The 25,336-nt window shown below is 45.7% G+C and overlaps 1 protein-coding gene and 1 long non-coding RNA gene across 35 annotated transcripts in view; one reads left to right on the top strand and one right to left on the bottom strand.

Annotated features, from left to right (window-relative positions):
- The window catches only part of LOC146422092 (uncharacterized), a 540,861-nt gene that overhangs the window by 225,690 nt on the left and 289,835 nt on the right, over positions 1-25,336 (bottom strand). The window lies entirely within an intron of this gene.
- On the top strand, positions 11,620-13,452 carry LOC146422095 (uncharacterized). 3 transcript variants are annotated; one of them, XR_014848379.1, is made up of 4 exons: positions 11,620-11,860; positions 11,999-12,132; positions 12,513-12,616; positions 13,231-13,452. It is a non-coding gene; the product is annotated as an uncharacterized LOC146422095 (long non-coding RNA). The 3 variants fall into 3 exon arrangements; XR_014848380.1 differs by lacking the exons at positions 12,513-12,616; positions 13,231-13,452 and adding an exon at positions 12,357-12,440 and having other exon boundaries at positions 11,996-12,132; XR_014848378.1 differs by lacking the exons at positions 12,513-12,616; positions 13,231-13,452 and adding an exon at positions 12,357-12,440 and having other exon boundaries at positions 11,624-11,860.

Here is a 25,336-nt window from a genome sequence, read left to right as displayed (position 1 = left end):
AACACGTCTCCATCACAGTCCCTCCAAGTCCACCTCCACGCCACTTAATTTGTACGGACCGCGGGGCAATCCAGCTCTGCAGCACGGACGCTCCAAGTCCACTTCCAGGTCACTTACCTCGAACACATCCCAGGAAAAACCAGGTCTCCATCACAGGCCCTCCAAGTCCACTTCCAGGTCACTTACTTTGTACACATCCCAGAAAAAATCACCTCTCCATCACAGGCCCTCCAAGTCCACTTCCACGTCACTTACTTTCTACACATCCCAAAAAAAACCAGGTCACCATCACAGGCCCTCCAAGTCCACTTCCACGTCACTTACCTTGTACAGATCCCAGAAAAAACCAGACCTCCATCACAGGCCCTCCAAGTCCACTTCCAAGTCACTTACTTTATACAGATCCCACAAAAAAACAGGTCTCCATCACAGGCCCTCCAACTCCACTTCCAGGTCACTTACTTCGCACAGATCCCAGACAAAAACAGGTCTCCATCACAGTCCCTCCACGTCCACCTCCACGCCACTTACTTTCTACAGACCGTGGGGCAATCCAGCTCTCCAGCACGGACGCTCCAAGTCCACTTCCAGGTCACTTACTTTGTACAGATCCCAGAAAAAACCAGGTCTCCATCACAGGCCCTCCAAGTCCACCTCCACGCCACTTACATTCCACACACCGCAGGGAAATCCAGGTCTCCAGCACGGACGCTCCAAGTCCACTTCCATGTCACTTACCTTGCAAAGATCCCACGAAAAACCAGGTCTCCATCACAGGCCCTCCAAGTCCACTTCCAGGTCACTTACTTTGCACAGATCCCAGACAAAAACACGTCTCCATCACAGTCCCTCCAAGTCCACCTCCACGCCAATTAATTTGTACGGACCGCGGGGCAATCCAGCTCTGCAGCACGGACGCTCCAAGTCCACTTCCAGGTCACTTACCTTGTACAGATCCCAGGAAAAACCAGGTCTCTAGCACAGGCCCTCCAAGTCCACTTCCACGTCACTTACTTTGTACAGATCCCAGAAAAAACCACCTCTCCATCACAGGCCCTCCAAGTCCACCTCCACGCCACTTTTTGTGGTGTGTCAAGTCCACTTCCAGGTCACTTACTTTCTACAGATCCCAGAAAAAAACAGGTCTCCAACACAGGCCCTCCAAGTCCACCTCCACGCCACTTACTTTCTACGGACCGCGGGGCAATCCAGGCCTCCAGCATGAATGCTCCAAGTCCACTTCCAGGTCACTTACTTTCTACAGATCCCAGGAAAAACCAGGTCTCCATCACAGGCCCTCCAAGTCCACCTCCACGCCACTTACTTACTACAGACCGCAGGGCAATCCAGGACTCCAGCACGGACGCTCCAAGTCCACTTCCAGGTCACTTACTTTGTACAGATCCCAGGAAAAAACAGGTCTCCATCACAGGCCCTCCAAGTCCACTTCCAGGTCACTTACTTTGTACAGATCCCACGAAAAAACAGGTCTCCATCACAGGCCCTCCAAGTCCACTTCCAGGTCACTTACTTTCTACAGATCCCACAAAAAAACAGGTCTCCATCACAGGCCCTCCAAGTCCACTTCCAGGTCACTTACCTTGTACAGATCCCAGAAAAAACAAGATCACCATCACAGGCCCTCCAAGCCCACTTCCAGGTCACTTACTTTGTACAGATCCCACAAAAAAACAGGTCTCCATCACAGGCCCTCCAAGTCCACTTCCAGGTCACTTACTTCGCACAGATCCCAGACAAAACCAGGTCTCCATCACAGGCCCTCCACGTCCACCTCCACGCCACTTACTTTCTACGGACCACGGGGCAATCCAGCTCTCCAGCACGGATGCTCCAAGTCCACTTCCAGGTCACTTACTTTGTACAGATCCCAGACAAAACCAGGTCTCCATCACAGGCCCTCCAAGTCCACCTCCACGCCACTTACATTCCACACACCGCAGGGAAATCCAGGTCTCCAGCACGGACGCGCCAAGTCCACTTCCATGTCACTTACCTTTCACAGATCCCACGAAAAACCAGGTCTCCATCACAGGCCCTCCAAGTCCACTTCCAGGTCACTTACCTTGAACAGATCCCAGACAAAAACAGGTCTCCATCACAGTCCCTCCAAGTCCACCTCCACGCCACTTAATTTGTACGGACCGCGGGGCAATCCAGCTCTGCAGCACGGACGCTCCGAGTCCACTTCCAGGTCACTTACCTTGTACAGATCCCCGGAAAAACCAGGTCTCTAGCACAGGCCCTCCAAGTCCACTTCCACGTCACTTACTTTGTACAGATCCCAGAAAAAACCACCTCTCCATCACAGGCCCTCCAAGTCCACCTCCACGCCACTTCCTTTCTACAGACCGCGGGGCAATCCAGGTCTCCAGCACATACGCTCCAAGTCCACTTCCAGGTCACTTACGTTCTACGGACTGCGGGGAAATCCAGGTCTCCATCACGGGCCCCAAGTCCACTTCCAGGTCACTTACTTTGTACACATCCCAGGAAAAACCAGGTCTCCAGCACAGGCCCTCCAAGGCCACTTCCAGGTCACTTACTTTGTACACATCCCAGGAAAAACCAGCTCTCCATCACAGGCCCTCCAAGTCCACCGCCACGCCACTTACTTTCTACAGACCGCGGGGAAATCCAGGTCTCCAGCATGGACGCTCCAAGTCCACTTCCAGGTCACTTACTTTGCACAGATCCCAGACAAAAACAGGTCTCCATCACAGGCCCTCCAAGTCCACTTCCAGGTCACTTACTTTGTACACATCCCAGGAAAACACAGATCTCCATCACGGGCCCTCCAAGTCCACTTCCAGATCACTTGCTTTGTACAAATCCCAGGAAAAAACAGGTCTCCATCACAGGCCCTCCAAGTCCACTTCCAGGTCACTTACTTCGTACACATCCCAGCAAAAACCACCTCTCCCACACGGACACGCCAACTCCACTTCCAGCTCACTTACTTTATACACATCCCAAAAAAAACCAGGTCTCCAGCACTGAACGCTCCAAGTCCACTTCCAGGTCACTTACTTTCTACACATCCCAGGAAAAACCACCTCTCCATCACAGGCACTCCAAGTCCACTTCCAGGTCACTTACTTTGTACAGTTCCCGAGAAAAAACAGCTCTCCATCACCGGCCCTCCAAGTCCACTTCCAGGTCACTTACTTTGTACAGATCCAAGAAAAAACCAGATCTCCATCACGGGCCCTCCAAGTCTACTTCCAAGTCACTTACTTTGTACACATCCCAGGAAAAACCACCTCTCCAGAACAGACGCTCCAAGTCCACTTCCAGGTCACTTACTTTGTACACATCCCAAGAAAAACCAGATCTCCATCACAGGCCCTACAAATCCACTTCCACGTCACTTACTTTGTACACATCCCAGGAAAACACAGGTCTCCATCACAGGCCCTGCAAATCCACTTCCACATCACTTCCTTTCTACAGATCCCAAAAAAACCAGCTCTCCATCACAGGCCTTCCAAGTCCACTTCCACGTCACTTACTTTGTACAGATCCCAAAAAAACCAGGTCTCCACCACAGGCCTTCCAAGTCCACTTCCAGGCCACTTACTTTGTACACATCCCAGAAAAAACCAGATCTCCATCACAGGCCCTCCAAGTCCACTTCCACGTCACTTACTTTGTACAGATCCCACACAAAAACAGGTCTCCATCACAGGCCCTCCAACTCCACTTCCAGGTCACTTACTTTGTACAGATCCCAGACAAAAACACGTCTCCATCACAGTCCCTCCAAGTCCACCTCCACGCCACTTAATTTGTACGGACCGCGGGGCAATCCAGCTCTGCAGCACGGACGCTCCAAGTCCACTTCCAGGTCACTTACCTCGAACACATCCCAGGAAAAACCAGGTCTCCATCACAGGCCCTCCAAGTCCACTTCCAGGTCACTTACTTTGTACACATCCCAGAAAAAATCACCTCTCCATCACAGGCCCTCCAAGTCCACTTCCACGTCACTTACTTTCTACACATCCCAAAAAAAACCAGGTCACCATCACAGGCCCTCCAAGTCCACTTCCACGTCACTTACCTTGTACAGATCCCAGAAAAAACCAGACCTCCATCACAGGCCCTCCAAGTCCACTTCCAAGTCACTTACTTTATACAGATCCCACAAAAAAACAGGTCTCCATCACAGGCCCTCCAACTCCACTTCCAGGTCACTTACTTCGCACAGATCCCAGACAAAAACAGGTCTCCATCACAGTCCCTCCACGTCCACCTCCACGCCACTTACTTTCTACAGACCGTGGGGCAATCCAGCTCTCCAGCACGGACGCTCCAAGTCCACTTCCAGGTCACTTACGTTGTACAGATCCCAGAAAAAACCAGGTCTCCATCACAGGCCCTCCAAGTCCACCTCCACGCCACTTACATTCCACACACCTCAGGGAAATCCAGGTCTCCAGAACGGACGCTCCAAGTCCACTTCCATGTCACGTACCTTGTACAGATCCCACGAAAAACCAGGTCTCCATCACAGGCCCTCCAAGTCCACTTCCAGGTCACTTACTTTGTACAGATCCCAGGAAAAAACAGGTCTCCATCACAGGCCCTCCAAGTCCACTTCCAGATCACTGACATTGTACAGATCCCAGGAAAAACCAGGTCTCCATCACGGGCCCTCCAAGTCCACTTCCAGGTCACTTACTTTGTACACATCCCAGGAAAAACCAGGTCTCCAGCACAGGCCCTCCAAGTCCACTTCCAGGTCACTTACTTTGTACACATCCCAGGAAAAACCAGCTCTCCATCACAGGCCCTCCAAGTCCACCGCCACGCCACTTACTTTCTACAGACCGCGGGGAAATCCAGGTCTCCAGCATGGACGCTCCAAGTCCACTTCCAGGTCACTTACTTTGCACAGATCCCAGACAAAAACAGGTCTCAATCACAGGCCCTCCAAGTCCACTTCCAGGTCACTTACTTTGTACACATCCCAGGAAAACACAGATCTCCATCACGGGCCCTCCAAGTCCACTTCCAGATCACTTGCTTTGTACAAATCCCAGGAAAAAACAGGTCTCCATCACAGGCCCTCCAAGTCCACTTCCAGGTCACTTACCTTGTACAGATCCCAGAAAAAACCAGATCTCCATCACAGGCCCTCCAAGTCCACTTCCATGTCACTTACTTTATACAGATCCCACAAAAAAACAGGTCTCCATCACAGGCCCTCCAACTCCACTTCCAGGTCACTTACTTCGCACAGATCCCAGACAAAAACAGGTCTCCATCACAGTCCCTCCACGTCCACCTCCACGCCACTTACTTTCTACAGACCGCGGGGCAATCCAGCTCTCCAGCACGGACGCTCCAAGTCCACTTCCACGTCACTTACTTTGTACAGATCCCAGAAAAAACCAGGTCTCCATCACAGGCCCTCCAAGTCCACCTCCACGCCACTTACATTCCACACACCGCAGGGAAATCTAGGTCTCCAGCACGGACGCGCCAAGTCCACTTCCATGTCACTTACCTTTCACAGATCCCACGAAAAACCAGGTCTCCATCACAGGCCCTCCAAGTCCACTTCCAGGTCACTTACTTTGCACAGATCCCAGACAAAAACAGGTCTCCATCACAGTCCCTCCAAGTCCACCTCCACGCCACTTAATTTGTACGGACCGCGGGGCAGTCCAGCTCTGCAGCACGGACGCTCCGAGTCCACTTCCAGGTCACTTACCTTGTACAGATCCCAGGAAAAACCAGGTCTCTAGCACAGGCCCTCCAAGTCCACTTCCACGTCACTTACTTTGTACAGATCCCAAAAAAAACCACCTCTCCATCACAGGCCCTCCAAGTCCACCTCCACGCCACTTACTTTCTACGGACCGCGGGGCAATCCAGGCCTCCAGCATGAACACTCCAAGTCCACTTCCAGGTCACTTACTTTCTACAGATCCCAGGAAAAAAACAGGTCTCCATCACAGGCCCTCCAAGTCCACTTCCAGGTCACTTACTTTGTACACATCCCAGGAAAAACCAGGTCTCCAGCACAGGCCCTCCAAGGCCACTTCCAGGTCACTTACTTTGTACACATCCCAGGAAAAACCAGCTCTCCATCACAGGCCCTCCAAGTCCACCGCCACGCCACTTACTTTCTACAGACCGCGGGGAAATCCAGGTCTCCAGCATGGACGCTCCAAGTCCACTTCCAGGTCACTTACTTTGTACAGATCCCAGGAAAAACCAGGTCTCCAGCACAGGCCCTCCAAGTCCACTTCCAGGTCACTTACTTTGTACACATCCCAGGAAAACACAGATCTCCATCACGGGCCCTCCAAGCCCACTTCCAGATCACTTGCTTTGTACAGATCCCAGAAAAAACAGGTCTCCATCACAGGCCCTCCAAGTCCACTTCCACGTCACTTACTTTGTACAGATCCCAAAAAAAACCAGGTCTCCATCACAGGCCCTCCAAGTCCACTTCCAGGTCACTCACTTTGTACAGATCCCAGGAAAAACCAGATCTCCATCACGGGCCCTCCAAGTCCACTTCCAGGTCACTTACTTTGTACAGATCCCAGGAAAAAACAGTCTCCATCACAGGCCCTCCAAGTCCACTTCCACGTCACTTACTTTCTACACATCCCAGAAAAAAACAGGTCTCCATCACAGGCCCTCCAAGTCCACTTCCAAGTCACTTAGTATGTACACATCCCAGGAAAAACCAGGTCTCCAACACACGCCCTCCAAGTCCACTTCCAGGTCACTTACTTTGTACAGATCCCAGAAAAAACCAGGTCTCCATCACAGGCCCTCCAAGTCCACTTCCAGGTCACTTACTTTGTACACATCCCAGGAAAAACCAGATCTCCAGCACAGGCCCTCCAAGTCCACCTCCACGCCACTTACTTTCTACAGACCGCGGGGCAATCCAGGTCTCCAGCACGGACGCTCCAAGTCCACTTCCAGGTCACTTACTTTGTACAGATCCCAGGAAAAACCAGCTCTCCATCACGGGCCCTCCAAGTCCACTTCCAGATCACTTACTTTGTACAGATCCCAGAAAAAAACAGGTCTCCATCACGGGCCCTCCAAGTCCACTTCCAGGTCACTTACTTTGTACAGCTCCCAGAAAAAAACAGGTCTCCATCACGGTCCCTCCAAGTCCACTTTCAGGTCACTTACTTAGTACAGATCCCAGGAAAAACCAGGTCTCCATCACAGGCCCTCCAAGTCCACCTCCACGCCACTTACTTTGTACAGATACTTTGTACAGATCCAGAGGCCATCCGGGTCTCCAACACCGACGCTCCAAATCCACCGCCAGGCCACTTACTTTGTACAGAGCGCGGCACCATCCAGGTCTCCAGCACGGATGCTCTAAGCCCACCTCCAGGCCACTTACATTTTACAGATCCCAGGAAAAACCAGGTCTCCAACACGGGGGCTCTATGTCCACCTCCAGGCCACTTTGCACAGAGCGCGGGGCCATCCGTGTCTCCAACACGGGCGCTCTAAGTCCACCTCCAAACCACTTACTTTCTACAGAGCGAGGGGCCATCCAGGTCTCCAACACGGGTGCTCTGGGTACACCTGAAGGCAACTTACATTGCACAGATCCCAGGGAGATCAGGGTGTCCGATACGAGTGCTCTAAGTCAGCCTGCAAGCCACTTATTTTCTACAGATCCTGGGGCGATCCAGGTCTCCAACACGGGCACTCTAACTCCACCTCCACGCCACTTACCTTGTACAGATCCCAGGGCGATCCGGGTCCTAAAGACCGGTGCTCTAAGGAGCCTGCAGGCCACTTACTTCCTACAGATCCTGGGGCGATCCAGGTCTCCAACACCGGCGCTCTAAGTCCATCTCCAGGCCACTTAACTGTACAGAGCGCGGGGCCATCCTTGTGTCCAACACGGGCGCTCTAAGTCCACCTGCAGGCCACTTACTTTGCACAGATCCCAGGGAAAACCAGGTCTGCAACACGGCCGCTCTAAGTCCATCTCCAGGTCACTTACCTTGTACAGATCCCAGGGAAAATCAACTCTCCAACACGGGCGTTCTGAGTCCACCTCCAGGCCACTTACTTTGTACAGATCCCAGGGAAAACCAAGTCTCCATCACAGGCGCTCCATGTCCATCACCAGGCCACTTACTTTGTACAGATGAAAGTGAAAACCGGGTCTCCAACACGGGCGCTCTGAGTCCACCTCCAGGCCACTTTGTACAGATCCCGGGGAAAACTAGGTCTCCAACACAGACGCTCTAAGTCCACCTATAGGCCACTTACATTTTACAGATCCCAGGAAAAACCAGGTCTCCAACACGGCCGCTCTAAGTCCACCTCCAGGCCACTTATTTGTATGGAGCGAGGGCCCATCCATGTCTCCAACACGGGCGCTCTGGTACACCTGAATGCAACTTACTTTGTACACATCCCGGGGCGATCCAGGTCTCCAACACGGGCACTCGAAGTCCACCTGCAGGCCACTTACCTTGTACAGGTCCTGGGGCTATCCGGGTCTCCAAGACAGGCACTTTCAGTCCACCTGCAGGCCACTTACCTTGTACAGATCTCAGGTCTATCTGGGTCCTCAAGACCGGTACTCTAAGTCCACCTGCAGGCCACTTACTTTGTACAGATCCCGGGGAAAACCAGGTCTCCAACACAGGCGCTCTAAGTCCACCTCCAGGCCACTTACTATTTACAGAGCGCGGGGCCACCCGGGCCACCAGCACAGACGCTCTAAGTCCATCTCCAGGCCACTTAGCTTGTACAGATCCCAGGAAAAACCAGGTCCCCAACACGGGCACTCTAAGTCCACCTCCAGGCCACTTAGCTTGTACAGAGCGCGGGGCAATCCGGGTCTCCAACACGGGTGCTCTAAATCCATCTCCAGGCCACTTACTTTGTACAGATCCTGGGGCAATCGGGGTCTCCAAAACGGGCGCTCAAACTCCACCTATAGGCCACTTTGTACAGATGCCAGGGCGATCAGAGTGCCTGATACGAGTGCTCTAAGCCAGCCTGCAGGCCACTTACTGTGTACAGATCCTGAGGCGATCCAGGTCTCCTACACGGGCGCTCTAAGTCCACCTCCAGGCAACTTACTTTGTACAGATCCTGGGAAAATCGAGGTCTCCCAGACAGGCGCTCTAAGACTCACCTTCAGACCAGGTGCCACAAATCCTGGGGCGATCGGGGTCTCCAACACGGGCACTATAAATCCATCTGCAGGCCACTTACTTTGTACAGATCCGGAGGCGATCTGGGTCTCCAAGACGGGCATTCTGAGTTCAACTGCAGGCCACTTACCTTGTACAGGTCTTGGGGCTATCCGGGTCTCCAAGACAGGCACTTTCAGTCCACCTGCAGGCCACTTGCCTTGTACAGATCTCAGGTTGATCTGGGTCCTCAAGACCGGTGCTCTAAGTCCACCTGCAGGCCGCTTACTTTGTACAGATGCCAGGGCGATCAGGGTGCCTGATACAAGTTCTCTAAGCCAGCCTGCAGGCCACTTACTTTGTACAGATCCTGGGGCAATCCTGGTCTCCTACATGGGTGCTCTAAGTCCACCTGCAGGCCACTTACTTTGTACAGATCCTGGGGCAATCGGGGTCTCCAAGACAGGCGCTCTAAGTCCACCTGCAGGCCACTTACTTTGTACAGATTCTGGGACGATAGGGGTCTCCCAGACAGGCACTGTATGTCTTACCTTCAGACCAGCTGTCACAGATCCAGGGGCGATCGGGGTCGCCAAGACGGGCGCTCTAAGTCTTACCTTCAGGCCAGCTTTCACACATCCTGGGACAATCGGGGTCTCCATGACAGGGGGTCTAACTCCACCTGCAGGCCACTTACTTTGTACAGATCCCAGGGTGATCGGGGTGTCCCATACAAGTGCTCTAAGTCCACCTGCAGGCCACTTACTTTGTACAGATTCTGGGACGATAGGGGTCTCCAAGACGGGCGCTGTAAGTCTTACCTTCAGGCCAGCTTTCACAGATCCTGGGGCAATCGGGGTCTCCAACACAGGCGCTTTCAGTCCAACTGCAGACCACTTACTTTGTACAGATCCCATGGTGATCAGGTTGTCCGATACGAGTGCTCTAAGTCAGCCTGCAGGCCGCTTACTTTGTACAGATCCCGGGGCGATCACGCTCTCCAAGACGGGCGCTCTAAGTCTACCTGCAGGCCGCTTACGTTATACAGATCCCGGGCCATCGGGGTCCCGAACACGGGCGCTCTAAATCTCACTTTCAGGCCAGCTTTCACAGAATCCGGAGCGATCGCGGTCCGTAATACGGGCGCTCTAAATCCACCTGCAGGCCACTTACTTTGTACGGATCCTGGGACGATCGGGGTCTCCCAGACAGGTGCTCTAAGTCTCACCTTCAGACCGGCTGTCACAGATCCTGGGGCGATCGGGGTCTCCGCGACGGGCGCTCTAAGTCCATCTGCAGGTCACTTACTTTGTACAGATCCCCACCTTACTTACTAGAAGCCTCGCTTTTGGATGCCGTCTTTGATGTGAGGCACGTACCTCGTGACGTTATGAACCTGCTGAAAAAATTTCAAGCATCACACTCTATACAATCGGGAATTCCAGTAAGTTGTAAAAAAAAATAATAAAAATAAAAAACTCCTAAACAATGAAATACAAAACAAAAAAGCCACAAAAACCAAAATCAAAAAAAAGCCAAGAAAAACCAAAATCAAACAAAAAGCCCTAAATCCACACCAACACGCACAACCCCCCCTCCAGAAAATAATAAAGAAATCGGGCTTAAAAAAATACCAAAAACCGGCCTAGAAAAATTAGGTTCCAAAACACCAAAAACCCCCCAAACAAAATCTGATTCCAAAATACCAGAATAAGCTAGTTTCAAAATAATAGAAAAACAAATCTCAAACCATCAGAAAAACAGGTTGCAAAATGTCAGTTTTAAAGTACCAGAACACTAAGTTTCAAAATGCCAAAAACACCCAGTTTCAAAACGCCAGGACACCAAGTTCCAAACTGCCAACGGAATTCTATTTCAGATTTCAAAATAGTGGCGGAGAAGACTGGTTCTTTTCCACAAAAATGAAAGCCTGGCACCCCAGTGTTTTAGGGCAGACAATAGGCTGTGTAGGGGAGGGAACAAGCAGCTGACTCTTCTCCACCTGCCCCCCCGCCTTTCAAGGAGCAGCAAACGCTTCTACCTGTACCCCGGTACCAGAAGTCTCGTACGGGAGCGAGCTTTGCGCATTCTTAACCCCAATGGCCCGCAACAGTCGGTTGCTTTTCTCGCTTTTATTTATAATGCGTAACACCCTAATTAGAGAGCTCCGTACAACATTCACATCGTTACTAATCTTCCCTACTTAGGTCACATGTGGAATACTACTTAGCAATCAGCAAAGAATAATTCTACAAGTTAGCAACAAATTATTCAACTTACGCAGGTATGCTGCCAAAACACAAAGTTTCATTTCTTACCTCATTTACACCCTTTTGCTTGATGCGGCTGTATAAAATAATAAAGTATAGTAATTTCCCTGAAGAGTTTTCTTCTCTATCAAGCCCTTTACTCACCAGAAAGGTAAGTCAGAGGAACCTAAGAGCCACAGCTGCTCTGAGGGCTTTGATACCCAATGGTATTTGCCTCCTCCCTTTTTTCAGGCATGCTGGGAACGAGAGGCGGGCCCAGCCAGGGGTATATTAACCCCAGCCTTTGGCTAAGGGGTTTATTTTCTCTCTGGAGTTCACTGGAGTCAGAGCTGTCTTCTCATTTAAAGGAAGGGGCTTTTTCAGCTCAGGTTTTTTCAAGCAGGTGCTTTTGGCATCTAAAGCAAGAGAGGCTTTGAAGACATGGTGAGGAAGGTAGCGCTGAATGCAGTGAGTATTTAAGTTCATTATTTTGGGTTGTATGTTCAGAGTTGGTAAGATGCTTTTGTGCTTTGTAATTTAACAGAATTTGTATTTTGATGTTGGTTTTCTTTTTCTAAGAAGCATTGGAACTTCCTGAAATTCCTGATTGTGTTAAGTGTGGCGCTTGAAACTTTTTCATCAGATTCATCATGTCAAAAAAGAGACCTGCCTCTTGTCAAAGATGACATCCAAAGCTGAGGCTTCCAGTAAGTAAGGTGAGGATCATTACAAGGAGAAGGAGAGTGAGCAGGGCACTAGGTTAGGAATTAAAGGGGGGTGAGGTGAGGGGTTGAAGGCAGCACAGTGGGAAATAGTGTCCATTGAGGGGCCCCGTAAGACCTTTCCCCAAGACCAGCAGGTGCGTTTATGTGTGCTAAGGCGCACAAATACACCCCCTCCTCACAGTAACGGCACGTAATTCTACCTCTCGGTAACCCAGGTGTCCATCATAATGACAGCCACAGCCTTCAAGTGGGGATGAAGCTGGAGACTTACAGGCCTAAGTGCACTTAGGAAATGGCAAGTGGCTGGATTGTGGGGATTTGTCCCACGTGCCGCTAAACTCATGCATTGACTTTGGTTTTCTTTTTCGTAGCCAACTAAGGAGCTCACCAGCCATACCGGGGCCTTCCGAGAGAGCCGAGGCGGAGTCCCTTTGCGTCCAGCGTGGATTCCCGTTGCCGGCCGTCTAAAAGATAAGTTGGGGGCCATAACCCAGAGATGGGACGATAGCGGGGTAGCAGGCCAGAAATTCCCGTGAGAGATCTAAAAATTAGCTCAGGGAAAGAGATGTTCTCTGAGGGACTTCTTAGTAGAGCCAGAGGCGGCAGCAGCTTTACTTTGTTTGCAACTGTAAGGATGCACAGCACGGAGCAGTTCCAGTTTGTGTCATGTTGTCTGGCGTCTTTTGTCGTCTGCTCTGTCTTTGGGATGTCTCAGATCAATTGTCTCTGTCTGTTGTGCTTTATTGCGAGCGTCGGTTGGCATCTCTGGGTTCTCAAATATTTGCGCTTCTCGGTCCGATGCCAGCGTGATTTGTTCTTATTCTTGTCTCGGCCGTGTCTTGGAACCGCGTATTGGAAGCGTGGAGTCAGATGTGTTTTGAGGCCTTGTTCCCGGCTGTATTGCCATCCATCCTTTCCGGGTGTGAGTTGTAACGTCTTAGGGCTTGTAAGGATGCGTGGAGCGTTCTGAACGTAGCATTATCTCACAGCCATCTTGATCATTGTGACTGACCGTTCTTGTAACAGATTGCTGATGTTCCCCTTAGCTCATGCGTTGATGTTTGGAGTTCTTTTTTGTAGTAGACTAAGAGAGAGAACTGCCTGGTGACAGCAGGAACTTCCGAGATGTCAAGGAGGTGTTCTTTGTCACCAGACACGGATTCACATCCCTGGATGTCTAAGGGATAAGTCAAGCACTATTACTCACAGAGGGGATGGAAGCCGGGTGCCAGGCTAGGACTCGCCGGGAGGGATTGTTGTATTAGCTTTGGACGTGGGGATGTCCAAAAAAGGGCCCCTTAGGTCACGTAAAGGGAGACCCTGACTTCTGATGATGACGCAGAGCTGCGCAGGGCAGGGCGGTCCTGGTGTGTGTCGCATCGCTTGTCTACCGTGCGTTCCCTGTCTTTTGTGTGTCTTGCGTTGCATATCTTTTGCCTCACCCCTTTGAGGGGATTATCTAAAAGGCCAGGCCATCCTTACCATCTCTGATCTCCGTGTTCCTCAGCTTGGCGCCGATATCTTTGAACCTTCAATGCCCGAGCTCAGGTGTGCATCAGAATCTCTGCATCTCTTTAGAAGCATCGAGTCGGAAGCCTTTTACAGTCTTGTTCTAAGCCGTATCGACAGCTGTACATGGCAGTGATCCATTATAGCAAGCTAGGACTCGTAAGGGTGTGTGGTCAGAATCTTGTCCCTATCTTCGTGATTCACGGGCTTCCATCTTTGCCATTTTGGCGAGCTTTTCGTAATGTGATCACGTTAGCATCTTCTGCCGGGGTTTTTTGGGCCTGGTTAGCTCACCATCAGTCTCACCTGGGCCATCTCATTCCTCATCTTCTCGATCATTGCAGTCATCTCACAGAGAGTTTTCTCTCATTGTCGTGTCCCCTTGTTGCACATCCTGTCTAATGTCTCTTTGTGTCTCTGTGTGTGTGTGTGTGTGTGTGTTTGTTTGGCCTGGAGCTGCAAGTACAGATGTGATGTACTTCGATCAGATAGGGGAGGTTGTAGTTTTTCAGTGTTTCAATGTGGTTTTTGGCACTTGAGAAACGATTCACCGAAGATCCCCATCTGTATCTGTGCTGGGAATGGTGAAAGTGCGGTGTTCCCAGTTATGGCGTGGGTGGCTGTTGTGGTGACGCCAGGTCAGGGCTTCCACTCTATCCCAAAGAGCGCCTACCTCCAGCCTGTGTGTCCCCTCAAAAGCAGGTACTGACTGTGTGCCTGTCCCCTCCAGCTCCTCAGCCCATGTGGCCTGTGGCCTGTGTCCTGTCATGGCCACCCTGAGCCCAAAGAGGCCCATGTGGTGCTCCCAGGCTTGTCACTTCCTCCTGGGATTGCTGTGGTACCCCCTGCTCTGCCTAATGTTACCCTCTGAAGCAGGGGCATCCCTCTGCCTCAGGAATGTCCGTCTGATGTGCCACAAATGAGGGGCACCCTGTAGTGTAGGTCTGCACGGGGGTCCCTCCTGCCTTCCCCGGTCTCCTGGCAGGAAGGATACCGCAAAGCGCTGACCCCCCGCAACAGCATAAAAGGTCCTAGTTTCACTAAGCAGCCTGACATCCCCCAGCCATCAGCAGAGGCAAGCTGAGACCAGACCACTTGTTTGGCAAGAAGTTGCCAGAACCTTTCTCTCTTCCCCATATTCCCTATGATCATGGCGTGGTCCCTGTGAGAAAGTCAGGGGATTAGTGAAAGAATCAGGGGCTTCCTTGTTGAAGAGGAGCCTAGCCCCTTCCAATGGCTGCAGACCAGGGGGGTCAGTTGGATCCAAATATTCCAGCACTGGGGCCACAGCAGCACCTAGCTCTGGACCTTCTCCTGCCATCTGGGAGTCTCTGTCATCCTCCAGCACTGACACCCTGAGCGTGGACCCCCAGAACCACATGAGGGCATTTGGAGGAGTCACGGTGGCGCCCCCTTCCTGCCCCCAGCCTGATGCCCATGCTGGTACCTGCCACATTCATTGTCCTGGCAGAGCCTCGGTGGGTCTGGACAGCACGCTGGCACCAAACATGTCCTCCCCCAAAACGGGGTGTCCCACACTTGGAAGTGAGAGCAAGAAGCTGGAGATGCTGGGAGAGGCAGTGGGAGTACTGGAAGGGAGAAAGGTGTGGGAGGCAGAGCCGGGACACAGGAGGAGATGTCACAGAGACACGGGGATATGGGGAGGGGGTGCACAGCTTGAGGGGATTGCCCATGTTGTCACCCCCGGGGGTGTGAGAGTTTGTCCAGGGTGGGATGGGGCTGTAGTGGTGAACCCCAAGGGAGATGGGGGTGATCCCATGGGACGTGGGCAGAGTCCCAGCTTGTCTGGCTACCCCATCCATGGTTAACGCAGCATGGCAGTAGAGCCCAATGTCAGCCCAAGACAGGTGTGGCCCCCCCTTCCCCATTGCAGAGTCCCACGCAAACCTTATAAAATCGGGAGCGCACGTCTAGACCTGACAGCTGTGCTGGTGCCCAGGGCAGAACTTGGCATCACGGGGCCGAGGGTGTTGTGGAGGGGCTGGGGGGCCCTGGCCCCTCAGCTCTATCCAAGGATGACTGAGAGATGCTCGGGGCAGGGCCTGATCCAGCCCCCTGTGCCCCAGAGTCCCACCTAAAATAAAAAAAATGTAGAGTAAGCATTTTTATTGCGGGCAAGTGCCTGTCAACATAGTGGTGAAGATTGTGTAGAGCCTCTGTGCTGTCAGACACTCCCCGAGATCTGTCTTCCAGGTAGAGAGAAGGGCATGTGGCTGCCATCATTGTTTTGGGCAAAGAACAGTTTTTAGCTGGTTATCGGTTTTGCATCCTTTGATATCATTGCTGCAATATTTGTTTATATTTGGTGCCCTGAACAAGCACTTCCAGCTGTCATGCTGGGTAGTGAAAAATTAAAATCAATGCAAAGAAATTATTTCTATGATTGATACCAATATAGCTTGCTGTCCCTAATCCCACCAAACAGGTTTCTACAAAGGTTCAAATGGTCAGGTTTTCCCTTTCACAAAGCCCTACTGAAGTGAGTGAGGTAACACACATGTGATGTACTGTATCTTCTGTGTTGTTATTAAGCCTTGCCAGATGGTTTCGATTAGGTCAAGTTGCATTTGCAAGTGTGTCCATGACAGGAGGGTGGAGATGTTTCCAACCTGTGGAAAAGAGCCATTGTTCCATGCCAGGTGCCCAGAGCCAAATGTGGGATTCTGCATCCTAAAATTGTGAAAATGGCAGTATTTCTGCTAGACTAAAGCTGCCAGGAACTAGGCCTGTGGTTGGCCTTGGAGTCCTGGGATCCTTGTCCAAACTCTGTGCAAGGCTGTAGGGTGGAAATATTTCCTACCTGTTGAAAGGAGACACCAGTTAAAGCCAGGTTCTGTTTTGGGATGAGTGAGCAGCAGGAAGAGGGAGAGAGAACACGCTGCTGATCCATGAGGGAAACCTTTCCAGGTAAGATATGTCAGAGTCCTATTTTAAAGACTCAATATACCCCCTGTTTCTTACGGCAAGTAAGAAAAATAGCTCTATGGTGTGCTCCTGCTAAGTTCTAAACAAATGAGCAGTGAAGCTGCTGACATTTAAACTGAAGTGCTTTCAGCAGGCCTTGAGAAGGATCCCATCAGACTGCAGTGTATTTGGATAACCTAATACAACCAGTGTGCTGACCAGAGATGTGCTAAATGCACCAAGGAAAGCAAAGTGTTGCTCAGGTGTTTTGGTCACAGCAACGTGAGTTAAACCACACAGAACACTTCCAGCAGAAGCGTGGCCTGGGCTGCTCGCACATTGAGACTGAATGATTATACAACCGCTACCTCCGAACTCTTTCTTTGAGCCTCTTCCTTGCTTCCCTCTGACCTGGCTGACTGGAACAGCACGTGGAACAGATACTGACAAGCACCCGCCATCTGAGCTGTGCAGCGCTTCCTACTCAGGCTGAGCTAAACCCTCTGAACCGTCTCGCAGTGTGTCACGTAGGGCACAGGGGAGGAAGGGGAATGCAGTTATCCTTCCCTCCCCAGAATGAGACATGAGCTTCCTTGAAGATGGCATTTAAAGGATCAGTAAAGCTGTATTTTTTTTCTTAGGCCATTTCAAATTTCTGTACGTGGACATTTCAGGAGATGCAATTCAGTAAGGCTCTCAGAACTGAGCCACATGAATCAGGTTTAATGCTAAAGTGAATTTCAGTAGGCTGTGCATGGGTTAAACAGCCTACGTACAGGAAAAATATATGTTCAGGTCTAAGGCTGAATGTGTTATTTAGTGTCCAGTATTTAATAAAAAATTTGGAAAAATGTTTTGAGATCAGCAGAGCCAAATTTGTAATCTAAGAAGCGGTAGCACCATCATCCAAACCCCTTAAGTTTTTAACAGTTTAAAGTGATGCTGGATTGAAATAGATACAGGCTTGATGTGCCAATTTTTCTATCTATTCAGCCAGATTTTAAAAACATGGAAAATGTTCTCCGAGGTAAAGTACTTCATGAACTTTTTCTTTCTACCCAGACCTGGAAGTTTGTACAGCGCCAGACCAGCATCTTCTGGCTGGATTCTGTGACATGGTGACCAAGATGGAGAAGCAGCACTTCACAAGTCCTTCCTGAGCACTGGCAATTGCAGTCTTTTAAATTTGTTGTCCATTTATGATTGTCATCTTCCAGTCAGTAAGAAAAGTATCAGGATGTAAGGAATTTAGGGAATGAAATGGAAATAAAATAGAAGGGGGATGAAAGCAAAAGGCCAGTGGTAAATATTCTGTGGGAAACTGTGCCTATGCATGAAAGAGAGAAAGAAGCAGCAGTTTCCTGAATGAAGTCACAGAAGACAATTCCCAGTGCCTACTTCTAGCTGAGTGTGCACATTTACTATGATGTAACAGAGCAATTGTAATTCCCAGGACCCTGCTTTGCAAATGAAGAAATGTCCCAAAAGCTCGAAATCCAGGTTTTAAATTTTGATCAGGCGCTTAAAGTACTCACCCGTAGCGCGGGGTCCCGATTTGTTCCGTACAAAAGATGGCGGCGGCCGGAAAAGCACAGGCGCGCCCATTAATATGGCGGCGCCCGTTTCGCACATGCGCGGTGCACTGGACTACCAAAATGGCGGCCGCGAAGTCCTGACCCCGAAAACGGCGATTCGGCTGCTTGGCGGGCTTCCCCGGCGCTGCGGACAGGTGCGGAGTGGTCTTTGGGGGCGGGTGTGTGCGCTGCGGTTCGGCGGGGCCGCCATTTTGTCTCGAAAGCGATCGGCAAATTCCGGTTTTTTCCCACCGCTCGCGCGGTTGCCGCCGCCCGTGGGCGACGCGGACAGTATAGAGGACGCCCCTGCAGCTGTTTGCTGAGTGCATAAATGTCCCAAAAGCGCGAAATACGAGTTTTTAATTTCGATCAGGCGCATAAAGTAGTCACCTATAGCGCGGGGTCCTGATTTGTTCCGTACAAAAGATGGCGGCGGCCGGAAAAGCATAGGCGCGTCCATTAATATGGCGGCGCCCCTATTTTGCACATGCGCAGTGCACTGGACTACAAAATGGCGTCGGCATCGTTCGCACATGCGCAGTGCAGTGAACTACCAAAATGGCGTCGGCATCATTCGCACATGCGCAGTGCAGTGAACTACCAAAATGGCGTCGGCATCATTCGCACATGCGCAGTGCAGTGAACTAACAAAATGGCGTCGGCATCATTCGCACATGCGCAGTGCAGTAAACTACAAAAATGGCGTCGGCATCATTCGCACATGCGCAGTGCAGTGAACTACCAAAATGGCGTCGGCATCATTCGCACATGCGCAGTGCAGTAAACTAACAAAATGGCGTCGGCATCGTTCGCACATGCGCAGTGCAGTAAACTACCAAAATGGCGTCGGCATCGTTCGCACATGCGCAGTGTAGTGAACTACCAAAATGGCGTCGGCATCATTTGCACATGCGCGGTGCAGTAGAGTGCCAAAATGGCGTCGGCATCGTTCGCACATGCGCAGTGCATTGGACTACCAAAATGGCGTCGGCATCGTTCGCACATGCGCAGTGTTGCCGAGTTCAAAAAGGGCGGCCGCGGGGTCTTCTCTGAGGCAATATGCGTCCTCTGTGCCGCCTGAACAAAATGCGGAGTCCGAGGGTGCCACCGCAGCATTTTCCGGGCTTTGCGGGCTTCTGCTGAAGCGTGCGGTGCTGTGGACGGCGCGGGGGGCTGGCGGGATCCGCGTGTGCCGGGGCGGGCACCGCCGCGGTCGACTATATGGCCCCCCCCCCGCCTCTTCCGGTTCCTTAAAAGGGGCCCTCGGCACGCAGCGTATGGCGGCGGCGGCGGCGACACAGGTAGGGGCGGGGGCGACACAGGTAGGGGCGGGGGCGGTGGGGGGCTGACCCGGCGGCCCCCAGCCCGGGGAGGGAGAGCGGCGCCGCCGGCTCGGGGCCCCGCGGGACACCACTCCCCACGGACCGCTCCGAAAATGGGGTGCCGTCCAGCATGATAATCCTTTATCCCCTATCGTTGGCTTATATGCCAAAAAAAAAAAAAAGTGTAAAAATGTGTAGTCCTATCTCTTTAACTGCACCCAGCCGCAGAAAAAAACGCGAGTTGTTTTGAAAACATTTTCTCCAAGCCTTGCTCCGGGGGAGGATTCGTCGCCCGGCAGAAACTGCGTGCTGGACAAAGGTCAGAGTGAGCTCTATTCCCGTTTTTTCCATTCTTCTTCTTTTTCCTCGTTTGGACCCCTTCTCTTCGATCTGCTTTACCACCCGGAGACCCAAAAAAGCCAAAAAACAGCAGAGCTCTCCAGAAAGCTCCGCCCGGCCCCGGGTGGGGGGCGAAAAAGAGAAAAACTGCGTCTGAAAAAAAGACTTTTTAATCAAGTTAAATAACTGCCTTTCACCTTGTTTTTTCCCCTTCCCCTGTGCCTTATAAGGCACTCTGCGTAATTTTATTAAATAAATAATTTTTTCTTCACTTCCATCTAAAAAATTCTGTTAAAAGTAAAAAAAAAAGTGTCAAAACCCTTCACTCTCAAAAAAAAGAAAATCTTATCATTAACCCGCGACATATTTGGCGCCCAATTTACGGGGCCTTAATTACTTGTTCTACACCTTTTATAAAATTAAAAAAAGAAAAAAAAAACCCTAATAATTACATTCTAGTTTTAAACGCTTGATATTAAATTACAACCATCAATAATCACTATGCTGTTTGATAAAAAATTATTTAATATAATACTGTTTAGCACATAAATTTATTTCCCTACCAACAAGTAAAAACAATCCTGTCCCTAATGTATAATTTCCACCAATCAGAGACACAACTCCAACTTGTTATAGTAATGTGTGTAATACTAACAATCTGTAAAAAAATATGAAAAACAGTTAAAGATGTACATGCTCTGTTAATTTCCTCCTCTAGTTTTAGTAACCTGTTTTAGAGTTTTATTAATAATATTACCCAACCTGTTAAAAAAGTAGAGAGTGAAACTTCCTAACTCCTCACCCATCTCTTTCCCTTTAAATCTAGTATATCAACTTTTAAAAATATTCAATTTTTCCTAAATGTTAAAAAAACCATTAACTTAATTATACAAATACTTTACCTAAAAATTTCCATGTATATAATATTCAATTTTACCAAAATAAAAACTAAAAAAAAAAAAACTAAACAAAAACAAACACCTAATCCAAATATAAAAAAAATTAAATAATATAAAATATAAAAAAACATAAATAAAACTTTAAAAAAATTCTCTAATCCAATAAACTAAAAATTTCCCCCAAACAAATCCCAAAACCAACTAAAGTAAAAAAATATCTAAAAAAAAATACAAAAACAACTACAATACAATATATTAAACCCTAACATATACTTATCATACACTATCAAATATTATAAAACAAAAAATAAAAAAACCTAAACCAATAACAATTACTCCTATTACAAAAAACAAAAAAACCCAATTTAAAACTAATCACCCAAATAACAATAGGGAGGGACCCTCAAAACCAACAACTAAATCAAAAATCATTATTAAATCCATAAATATAAAAAACCTTCACTACCTAAAAAAAATTATATCCAACAAAATAATAAATCTACAATTAATTAATTAATCCATCTTTAAAATACTACAAACAATATTACACTTCTAAATCCTACTAAAACAAAACATTTAAAAACTATATCACGTAACCCAAATATCAACCAAACTATACAAAATAAACCTAACTACAACAACCTCTAAAAATGAACTATCAAAACTACAAAAAAAAATACCTACATCCCAACAATCTCTATTCACAACAAACTCAATAAAAAACTATAAAACAAAAAATTCAACGCTTAAAAAAAATAACAATAATAAAAATTATCTTCTCAAAAAACATAACAAACCCAAATCCAATTATAAACCCAAATAAAATAAAATATACACCTATAATATAACAAAAACTCCTAAAACTTAAACCATCAAAATATACTTCTACTTTAACCATTATAAAACAAAATAACAAACATAAAACTATACATAATATAACAAAAAAACTCCAAACATATACAAATATCATACATAACCCAATAAATACAAAAATCTCAACTATAAAAACAAATCTACAAAAACTAAAAAATAAAATAAAATAAATCATAAAAAACTCAATAAAAAAATTTAAAACAACCTTCTCCAAATCTCAACAATACAAACCAAAAATTCTACTACCCCACGCAAACACTCCTCAGCTATAAAAACTAAATATATCCCTCAACATAAATTATAATATTTCCTATATAACAATAAAAAAAACATAAACAAATAAAATAAACAACCCACTGCTATCCTAACACAACAAATACGTAAATTAAAAAAAAAAAAAAACTCAAAAAAAAAACTCCACCAAAAAAAAAATAACTCAATATATCTAATTCCCTTAAAAAAACCTCTAACACAAATACCCACCATAATTAAAAAAACCCTACCTCTAACCAAATAAAAACCAAAAAAACCCAAATTTTTTAAACAGTATAAATTCAATAACCTAACACATCAAAACCACAAAAATACAAAACTTTAATTAACACTAATACACAATACACAATAATACCATCACAACATATAAAAACAAAACCTATTTCTATTTCCAACATTACAAAAAAATCACAAAACTTAACCCTCATAAAAACTAAAATAAACCTAACTAAAAAAAAATAAAAAAACCATTCCATTATAACTAACCCAAAAACTCCATATATTTTAAATATAAACTTCCGCCAAAATAAATATTTCAAAAACCCAAAAAAACTCAAATAAACATTTAAAATAACTACTGTAAAAACAAAAAACATAAAACAATTAAACACCTTACCTAAACTATCAAAAAACCCATCTACAATAAAACTCCTAAAAAAAAAAAACAACAAATACCAATTACAACCTCAATTACACACTGCCAACAATACCAAACAACTCGTAATACCGTAATTCCCATTCACAAACTAATCCATAAACTAAAAAACCAAAAAATAATCAACAAAACCCATTCTTCCTTTAACAACCCCATCTAACCTATACAAAAATCTAAAAAAAAAAAAAAATTAACTATAAACTATCATACCTTAAATAAAATAACTCCACCTCTAAATACTACTATACCAAACATACTAAAACTCCAATATAAACTAAAATCCAAAGCAACAAAATAATATACTACTATTAACATTACAAATACATTTTTCTCCATTCCTCTAACAACAAAATACAAACCTCAATTTACTTTCACCTAAAAAAAACATACAATACACCTAAAACAAATTACCCCAAAAATAAAAACACAATCCCACCATTTATCATAAACTAATCCAAACTACATTAAAAAAAAAATAAAACTCCAAAACATTTACAATACATTAATAACATCATTATATAAAAAAACACCAAAAAAAAAAAAAAATCCAAATTCTCCTAAAAACCAATTTCACTATAAAAAAAACAAAATCAAAAAACCTACCAAAAAAATCCAATTCCTAAAAATAAAATAACAAAATAAACATCAAATTCCTACTAAAATTATCAATAAAATCATCACAATATCCCCCCAACCAACAAAAAAACCCCACAAACTTTCCTAAAAACTATAAACTTTTAAAAAATACACATCCCTGAGTACAGCCAAATTATAAATCCTCTCTACCTAATTACCCATAAAAAAATAATTTCCACTAAAACCCTAAACAACAAACCTTCACTCAAATCAAACAAAAAATTACTCATACAATAACCCTTAACCCAATCAAAACAAAACCAAAAGTAAAAAATGTACTTTACTCTACAACTAAAAACCATAACCTATCCTAAAACCTTTAACAAAAAATACCTAATAAAACCCAAAACCAACCACTAAAATTTTAAAACCAAAATTACAAAAAATCTAAAACCAACTACACCCCAACAAAAAAAAAATCCTAACAACATATAAAAAAATCCAAACTACCTCAAAAATAATTTAACACAAAAACACAACTCCTAACACCTCAACTACCAATACTAAAATAAATATTTAAAACAAAAATTCCCTCTACTCATCATACCACCAATAGCACATAAAGCAAATAAATTACCCTTATCACACAGCGCACCCGTATAAAAAAATCTAAATCACCCTAAAATTTTAAAAATAATTACAAATTAACCTAAAAATAAAAATTTTAATCTAACTAAAAAAAAAAAACTAAAACAAATAACCCATGCAAAAAAAAACCCCACCATACAACCAACTACCAACAAATAAAACACACTACACTCTTTTCACTAATAATTCCTATCATCTTATAAAAACAAAACAAAAATAAAAAACAACTGTATAAAACCCCACACAACAAATTACAAAAACTAAAAAAAAAAAGTAAATCAAGCCAATTCACTAAACTCAAAACCATTCAATTAACCCTAAACATTACTAAAAAAAATAACCAAAACTCTACCTTTATACTAATTCATAAATAATAACCAATACTCTATAAAATTAACTAAAAAAAATAAAAAAAACCTAATTAACAACATAAAAAACCCCAATTTAAACAACTAAAAAATAAAAAAACATCGCTAACCAAACAAAAAAACTACCTATAAAAATCCACCAATATCCCAAATAAACTTAAATTAACAACATAAAAAAAATTTATTCCTAACTCAATAAACCCATAATACCTCAAACCATCAAAACAAAAATACCACCTATAAATAAACACAAAACCAAAAAATAAATCTAACCATAAACTACATCTCTCAAATTATCCATAACTATAAAACATATACTACCATCAAACAAACCAAACAAATAAAACCCCTATAATATAATAAAAAATAATCAAAATATAAATATAAAAAAACCTAACTAATTAATTACATCACACTACCTCAAACCCACCATAACAAACACTATATACTCACAATAATAAAAACCACCACTAAATAACTAAAAACCTACCCTATACCTCATACCACTACTCATAACACCATCCTAGGCCTTAAAAACCAAATCCTATAAAAACATAATACCCCTAAAAAAATTAAATCAAATAACAAAACTCATTTTAAAAATAACCTCATAAACAACTAAACTAAAAACCATAACATTAAATAAATATACCACATTCCCTATCATACACCAACTACTAACAAAATAAAACAATATAGTAAACTATTAAAAACCACCCTAAAAACATTAAATAAAAAAACTTACAAAAATTAAAAACATTTAACAAAAACCACCTAATTAATCAATACCCGAGGCTCCATCAACCAAACAAATCCTACCCAATCTAAACTTCTACATACAATAAATAAAAATAAAATCCCAACAATACATACCAAAAACTTGTTAAAAAAAACTATCTAAATTAATTCTACCTCACATAAAAACAAACCCATCCATAAAATTATCTTTACCCAAAAACCAAAATATACGTAATAAATAATACAAAAAAATAAAAAACCACAATATATCCCTCAAAAAAATTTAATTTTAAATAAAAACCACATATAAAATTAAAATAACAACATACCACCATTCACCATTCATAACATTATTTATACATAATTATATATATATGTGTGTATATATATATATCTTAAATTAATAATATAATAATCCTTTATCCCCTATCATTAACTTATATACCCAAAAAAAAAAATATAAAAATATATAATCCTATCTCTTTAACTACACCCA

This window comes from Lichenostomus cassidix, unplaced genomic scaffold, assembly GCF_008360975.1.
Source record: "Lichenostomus cassidix isolate B80296 unplaced genomic scaffold, HeHo_3.0 HiC_scaffold_47, whole genome shotgun sequence".
NCBI lineage: Eukaryota > Metazoa > Chordata > Aves > Passeriformes > Meliphagidae > Lichenostomus > Lichenostomus cassidix.
This window is presented reverse-complemented; position numbering and strand designations above follow the sequence as displayed.